The sequence below is a fragment of the Gobius niger genome (genome assembly GCF_951799975.1).
Source record: "Gobius niger genome assembly, chromosome: 23".
Classification (NCBI taxonomy): domain Eukaryota; kingdom Metazoa; phylum Chordata; class Actinopteri; order Gobiiformes; family Gobiidae; genus Gobius; species Gobius niger.
The window spans coordinates 9,356,205-9,364,561 of record NC_136874.1 but is presented as its reverse complement, the minus strand read 5'-3'; positions in this window follow the sequence as shown (position 1 = coordinate 9,364,561).

Here is an 8,357-nt window from a genome sequence, read left to right as displayed (position 1 = left end):
TACCTGTTTATGTCTAAAGGAGAGGGCGCAATCTTTCTCAAGGACAATGTGAGATTTGAGAAATAACTGAAGAGACGGATGGGCTCACTGGTGTCCTGCGCCAGGATCAATAGCAAAGTTTTGTGTCGAGACAACTTTATCCACTGCACTGCTCCAAGTCATTCTCTCCATTGAACTAAAAAGACCGCATTCTATTTATTCTATCCATTCATCATGCACAGATATGCCCCATGCGGTTTCTATATGTCCTGTACAGGCATAACCTACTTAATATACATCGCAAATCTGGAGCACAAGCATCAAAATGTCATTTCTTTGCAGCCTCGCATGTATTTTCTGCCTGGCCCAATATGAATATACCCCCCTTAATATTCAAGGAAATAGGCTTTGTATAATGTTAGAATATGTTTGAAATCGCATGAGCGTGGGACTTGAATACTGAACAGGAGGTGTCAATACAAAGTGAAGATCTCTGAAGTGCAGGACTTAAGGGTCTGGTATTGATGCGGTCTTAAAAGTGATCACCTGTCCTGGCCTGGTGTCTCAGTGGAGCGCATACGTGACTGAAATGACCGATATCTCGGCTTAAAAGTCTTACCCTGGGCTTAACCTTTGACGCTTCCTATTGACCCAAAACCCGTAATGTCAACCGGGCTCTAGGGTTCATTTACAGAGTACAATGATCAGTAATGGGAGTTGTTTTTTGCTGCTCTATTTTTCAGTAGGCAATGGGGACACAATCACGCTTCATTATAACGGGGGGGGGGGGGGGGCTTGTGGGCATAATATGGGCAAAGGGGCACACCGTCCTCTGATTTGAACTTAGTCGCAGTGGGACATTCCTGCAGAAAGTGGACAGGCAGGAGGATGTTTACCACCTCTGTGCATGAGCAGACAAAGGGAGGCACCAGGAGGAGGATGTTTTCTCTGTTATGGTATGGACTCGCTCAATAAGGTGATGTGTACCCGCGCAGCCAAGGCCATAAAACAGCCCTGGTGGTAGAGCGAAAACAAACGTACAGTGCACGAGTGGCACAAGGATGTGACCATGATGTAATATCTGACTTTAAAAGCATACAGCGCAACATTTCACACAGTAATGTCAGGAGAAACAGAAGTTCATTGAAGTGTAAAGGGCAAGAATATACTTGAATGAAGATAAGATCAAGGCACTCCATATCTTTTTTCCTTCAAATTTCTTTCAAGACGCCAACGCGTTTCGACTCAACCAAGTCTTCATCAGGGCACAAATTCACACGTGCATGATGAGCCATGTCACCCACATGGTCACACGACCATGTCGCCAATAACTACACAACCATTTCTCAAAGAATATGAATGAAAACACAAAAACTTTTGATTTGGCTTCACAATTTATTATTATTTATTGTGACGAAAATGTGTGAACTAATTTCCCAACTACCAAAATGAGCCTGCATGAACAGTGCGTTTGAGCTCTCCCCACTTTTAGGCCTATGATGAAAAGTTAACCATACCTAACATGGAGCTGGTCCGCTATTCAGCAGAATGAAGTGAAGGTTCTGGTCGTGTCCATCTCAGTCTCCTGACCTCAACATCATTGAACCACTGTGGGGAGGGCTCAAACGTGCAGTTCATGCAAGACAGCCCAGGAACTTACAGGACCTGAAGGCTCTTTTGCCAAGAAGAACAGGCCGCTTTAACATCAGATTATATACAGAACCGTCACCACAACTACCAAAAAAGACTCCAAGCTGTCATCGATGTTAAAGGAGATTGACATGAGTTCACATGAGTTCACACATTTTTCCCCCACAATAAATGGCTTCACAACGTCACTGATCATGAATGAAAAAAACAAAACGTTTTGGTATTTTTTATTCATATTCTTTGAGGAATTGGCCAATTGGGTGGGGGGTGGGGGGTGTAGTTTTACTTTTTTTACGGTGCAAAGTCTAAAGGCCTGGGTGACACGTAGCGTTAAGTGTGTGTATCAAATATGTCTCCCGCTGTGTGTCACCTTCTCTGGAGTTCTGTGGTCCACATTTTATTGCCATGGATTTAATGAGTTTAGACCGCTATGACCAGCTTCTTGGTAATATTTGGCCATTGGTTAAGTTTTCATACGAATGGCGTACTTGTGTTTCGCCATGCTTCCTCTGAAGAAACCACTTACAATTAGATCAAAGTCTTCTGAATAATCTTTGTGTCGTTAATTTGAAGGTTGGAGGAGTCCAAAGCGGTTCGACCTTCAATTTCCCATTATTTTAAGCCCTTGACTCATTAATTATCTCAGCCAGCTTTTCAATTAGCATTTGTCTGAAAAGAATCTTGAAAAGTTAGTCCTACAAAGTTAGTCTGAAGCTGAACATTGTTTTGAGGCTAAACTAAAACCTCCAGACACACTGTAGCTCCTGAATATCGTTGGGTTCTATCCATGGTGCTGCTTCTTTGGCATTACAACGTGTCTTCAACAATAACAAACACAAGAGAGTTATTCGGCAGAGATGCTCGCTTGGCTCTAGCGACACAATACAAGAAAGTGACTCACAGACTTCAGAGTGTCAGGAAGTTGGCAAATGCGAAAAGGAAATATCAAGTTGAATTCAAAACATCTAATAAAAAATTGCATTTCCAGATTGAGCTAAAAAGGTATTGATCCCGTCAAAACACTTTAATGGCAGGAGGTCATTTGTGCTGACACACGCTGCAGAGCTGAGTGAAAAACAGAAGTATAGAGGCATTACGGTAATGGCAGAGTGTAATCACAGATGGTATTTAGAGAGATGTCTTCATTAATAAATCAAATTAAGTCACTTAGACGCTCCCCAGTCGGTTTGATGTTGTTTCAGGGGGAACACTAAAGCCTCCAGTGATTGGATAAAATGGTATTAAATAGTGTGGTTTAGGTGTGACTTTGCCGTTTTCCAGTCACAATACATGAGGGGCCTTTGTATGATGATGACGGCAGCCTGTAGCAGAGACGTGACTATATTCAATTGGAAAAGGCGTCTTAACCTCCCTTAACTCAAGTAATAATAGCCTTAACTAGGATATTCTAATCCAAAGCCCTTCCTAATACAAGCCTCGCCATTTATACAAGCTTGGGACTGGCACAAATAATGAAATCAAGATTAAACGAGAGAACAATTGCATATCTTGGTTTACCTACTCTGTCTAAGCCACAGATTGTTCCTTCATTTGACCATTTCTGCTTCCTACGTCAGCATCTCATTTCGCGCTATTGTTTGGGCCTTACAGGGTTTACCTTGGCAACACAAAGACGTTTCGCTGGCATTGTATCACAGCGAAATCGCATGGAAGAAACATTGGATGCAATATTATATTACAAAGCAGATTAATTTTACACAGCGTGCGCCTCTGTGTTTCATCATGAGGCTATTTCAACAATAGAAAACCACATTCCTGGACTGACAGGGTCTGTGTTTGGCTTTCTGGTTAGATTTGTGGCCGGTCTATAGCGCTGTTTGCTCTACCAAGTGTTTTCCTTGTTGCAAAAGTAACAAGAAGCAGTAAAAAAATAAATTAAGTCTGCTCTGAAAGTACATCTGTGAAAGGTGCACATGTTGTCTAACTTAATAAAAGCGTCAGCAACACAAGGTTATAATTCTCTCACTATGATGAGTTTCAGATGTAACATAGTGGACGTACAACAGTTTTTGACAGCCGCAATTCATCATGTTGCTTGCGTTGGAGTCCGATCTTTGACATCGTGTTGAAAGATGATTTGGAAGACAGATGAAGTAATTCACGTCAGTAGTGAGTACCACGCACCGGGACACATAAACTACCAGTCAATCACAAAACAGGAAAAATATACTTGGTTTGGGTTAAAAATGTTGAAAAAATGAATTGGTATTTTTCCTATTTCAACATGCGTATGTTTTTCACTGACTCTGGTAAACAAATCCAAAAAACGGCATTACATAAGCTTTCCAGAAATTATTTTCACATTGGTTTACAGATATGTTTGCCTTTCCCATAGCGTCCAACATCAAAGTCCATTAAAGAAGTCATATTTTTACGTGAATGACGTGAATAAGTACAATAAAGGAGAGAGGAACCTGTCAGTGCTAATAACAGTAAATCATTTGAAGATTGTTAAAAGCACAAAGGGGCAAAGGATTCAAATTGTAGCAATAGTGGTGATTGTAGTTTAAGTAGCAGCAGCAATGATAGACACATTCTCAAGGAACCTCACTTATACTCCACATCTTCTCTTTTATGCTGAATGCCCTTAGTCCCACTTACACAGCTGCACTTTCCCCTCACTCACCCCCTGTGTGGTTGTCCTCAAGCTGTGTCCTGCCGCTCTTTGTTTGTCCATAAGGCTCTATAAACAGAAGAAAATTGGCGATTGAGGGCAAGTCTTAATTTAGCAGATGGTCCCAGGTGAAATGTACTGAATACAAATGGTGACAGAGTGTACAATTGAGTTTGTAGATTGAGCATAGCATTGGAATAATTAATATTGGCTTGTGTAGCAATACAGTCTGCTGGAAGGCTATTTTAAACTATAGAAAATATTGCTAATCTTGTTATGCTGCTGACGCAGAGTGGAAATTTGCCTGGTGAAACCGTCTACAGCCGAAAGCAATCTAAAAGTGCCATTATTGAATCTATTACATAATTCTGGGAAGACCCACACAATGGCGTGGATCGGCGAGTAGATGTCAGGAAAACACAGCGAGGGCAGAAGCGAGAATTCGAGTGAAATAGTGCTCGGCTTTGGACAAATCCTTTTGCTTTCTTCCAGGATTTGATGCTGTAGATTCCCTAGCTCACGGGCTCAGCTGGCTGGCACCCACACAAGAACCTTTTAGCACCCATTGAGCGGGGTAACAAAAGCCTAATGTCGATAAAATCTGCCCGACAGCTTCTCAGTGCTATCATGTCATTCAGAGCTTCAACCGTTTGAGCTTTTAAAGAATGGGTCTGTGTGAGTAAGTGATTGTGGACTAAGAAAAGCTACTCTGAGTGACACTTTTTTGTAAATTTGGGCTATAAGTGAATTTTAATTTAGAGAAGCCTGTCCATGATTTTCCCCCGGTGACACAGAGGGACAGGAAATGGTGAGGTGGAGTGGTTCCCATGGTAGCACGTATTGCATCACGGCAGCGGCCAAATGTTATTGACCTCAATAAAAATGACACATATTAATAAGAAATGAAGTCACCAAAGCAAATTTGTCATAGGATATAGTTACGCACGACTTCTTCCTGGTCACAGTATTGGATATAAGAAAGAATTGTGAGAAAATGAGTCGATCAATATTCCAATTTGGGTCCATATAAGCTGGAGATTGGTGCATCAGGTTACTACACAGGCCGCTAGTATTTATAGGGATAAAAGTTTCTGAAACAATTATAAAACTACTCTAATAAAATGAACCACTTTGAGCAATTGGTGGATATAACCGTATATTAGAGCTTGCATAAGCGGCAGTAATTTCAGGGATTTCTTCCATAATTCATAACATAATGGTGAATTACTGTAGTTTATTTTCAAATAAAAGCATTTGGAGACTAAAACGCATTAGTATTATAGCCTATAGCGGTTGACGAAGTTGTTTTCTCAACTGTTTGTTATTGTTATGTTACCTAATTGACTCCGCGCAAAACACCAAATCATAACAACGCCGCTCAAGAAGTGACTTCCTGTTTCGATTCAGCACATCAAAATAAATGCACCATCTTACTCATTAGCTCAACTTTCTTTCTGCCTAACTATTAACAGACAACATGCTTAAAATGTGTGTATTTAATTATAGTCTTGTAATGTTGCAAGTAACTGCTGAACTAATCCATGAGACGAGCTGTGTGCTTTTATTTTGGCGTGCTGGATTGAAACAGGAAGTCACATTTTGGGCGGCGTTGTGATGATTTGAAGTTATGCACTGAGTCAATTGAGCCCCCACACATGGCGGACGCATAATAACGTTCAATTTATCCATCCTGAACTCGATAAAAGGAAATTAGCGAAACAAATGTCACAAATATATAGGAAAATGTGACAATTACGGCCTACAAATGCATTATTTTGTAGAAGTAGGCTGCGTGAGGGCCACAAATCCAGCCCAGCCAACAAAAAGATGTTACGGCTATGGAGCACTTATCTTATCATGAGCATCTTATCTTTAATATGACTGAAACAATAGCGCTAACATAGTGAAATTGTGCATTTTAGAGAAAATAAATCATAGCGGACAACCGTGAGATTTGGTCATCGTTACAGCCCCTTATTACAAACCACAAATAAGTGTGTTTTGTTTTATAACTCCAAAGTTTACAATTAATAATTCTTGTACTTACTCTTGTATAGTGTGGTATAAACTGTTTGTGTTGCTGGTTGGGAATCCCAAGAATATGGCTGATTCAGTAGTAAAACAAAACAGACGGACTGAGGTCAACACACTCCCAGAAGGAAATGGAGTTGAATTATTTGCTAAGGCTTTAATAATTACGGTCTTGGAATCCACTTGCGCATAAAGGGAATCGGAGATGCATTGGCAAAATAAAAGAAGACCCCGCAATTGCAATGAAGTTCATCCATCAGGGAGATCGATTGCTTTTACACATGCGATGCTTAATAGTGATAACATGATAGAGGTGTATTGGCAACTTTTACTGTGGACTGTTGAATATATATCTTGAATGGTGTACTTGGGTAGGCTTGTTTGTAAATTATGTATTTTAATGGAGTGTGAGAATACTACGCTCTCTCACATCTGAATGTTATTATTCGTGCCATCTTCTCTCGATCACATGGCCTTGTAATTAGGGCAGATTCCTTCCTCCCTTGCCTGCATGTGCACCGCCTGGCTATACTTGACTTCAGTAATTGTAGCTATAGTGTTATGTCATTTTAAATTCTAGAAAGTGAAGGCAATGTTTACAATGTTAACAAAATAAGCTCATATACTAACATCATCCATGCATTTGTCTATAAAAGCAACAATATCGCTTAAGCACCTGTAAAGACTGTTGAAAATCATTTTGCGCTGCAGATCGGCTATGGCCATAACCTAATATGTTCCTCTAATGACAACATAAGGGGGCATGGCCGCCCTGCAATCTAGTTACATGATTGATCTATGCATACAGCTTCTCAGTGACTGATTACACAGAGTCCAGGCCACAGTGGAATAAAACATGCATTTTGTTTGTGGCCCACGGGGAGGTAAACAAAGTCATTTTCCAGGAATGATGAGCGCCTTTGACCTATAAAATTCAAAACACGGTAATAAGATAGTTTAAGATGAAAGTTGTTTGCAATTACCACTCAGCTCTACAAATGCAATACTGTTACTACTGAGATGACTGCTCAACTCCTCAGTGTTACTCAGCTAGTCACTTAATTGTTTAACCAGTATTGCTACTCCTTCCCCACAACAGCCGTTACATCATCCTTCAGACTCCTGACTAATCTGAGTTTGATGGCTTTACCTGGAAAAAGCCTGTGATTTCGCTGACTCACTCGACTGGTGCCACTGTCGAGCTCAATACATCTCACTCCGCTTCAGATTAGAAAAGTTGGATGCCACATTTCTCTGGAGGCATTTATCATTTTTATAGACACGTTGGCATAACTTTTTGACGGGCAGCACCTCACAATTTAATCCCCCAGAAAGCCTGAAAACCGACTGTTAAGTTTCTGAAGTACACTGTGTGCAGTTTGTTACCCTTGGCTCTTTGTCATGGGCTACTCCACTGGATTGGACTTTGATGCTGATGGACAAGAGCAGCACAAGTATTATATTGCAAAGACATAAAATCCCCCTTAGATCCCTAAAGTTGTCTACAAGCTAAAAATATAATAAGTATATGGAATAATTTACTTTTGGTAAATATTAAAGCAGAAATAAGTAACTCATGCCCCTAGAGGCCATAAGCGCCACTGCAGGTGTCGTAGCATGTTGCGTTTTTTTCCTTAATTGTCCGTGAGAGTGAATACTACGCTGACAGAAAAGACAAAGGGAGAGAAGAATATTGTACATTATGCCACAACTCAATGACACAATGGAGATAATTATTCTTTTCTCCCAAACTTGTCTGTAAATACTGCTAAAGTGGCAATAACCCGCAGTGAGATTTGCCCGTTGCCTGCTAGCTTCTTCTAAACTAATTATGAAAAAGTAGAAGATTAACAGGTCAAAACTAAGTACATTAATCATTAACTAGAACAAGAAGACCCCAGACATACAGCTTCAACAGTAAAAAAAACGGTATCTTCTTTAATCTGTCATAAACTAGTGTTATTTTGCCAGTACAAAGACTGAATAAAGTTACAGATGCCTGTGGAGTTCAAAACAAAAAAGCACTTCAAACATGTTCCAATCTTAGCAATAATGATATGTA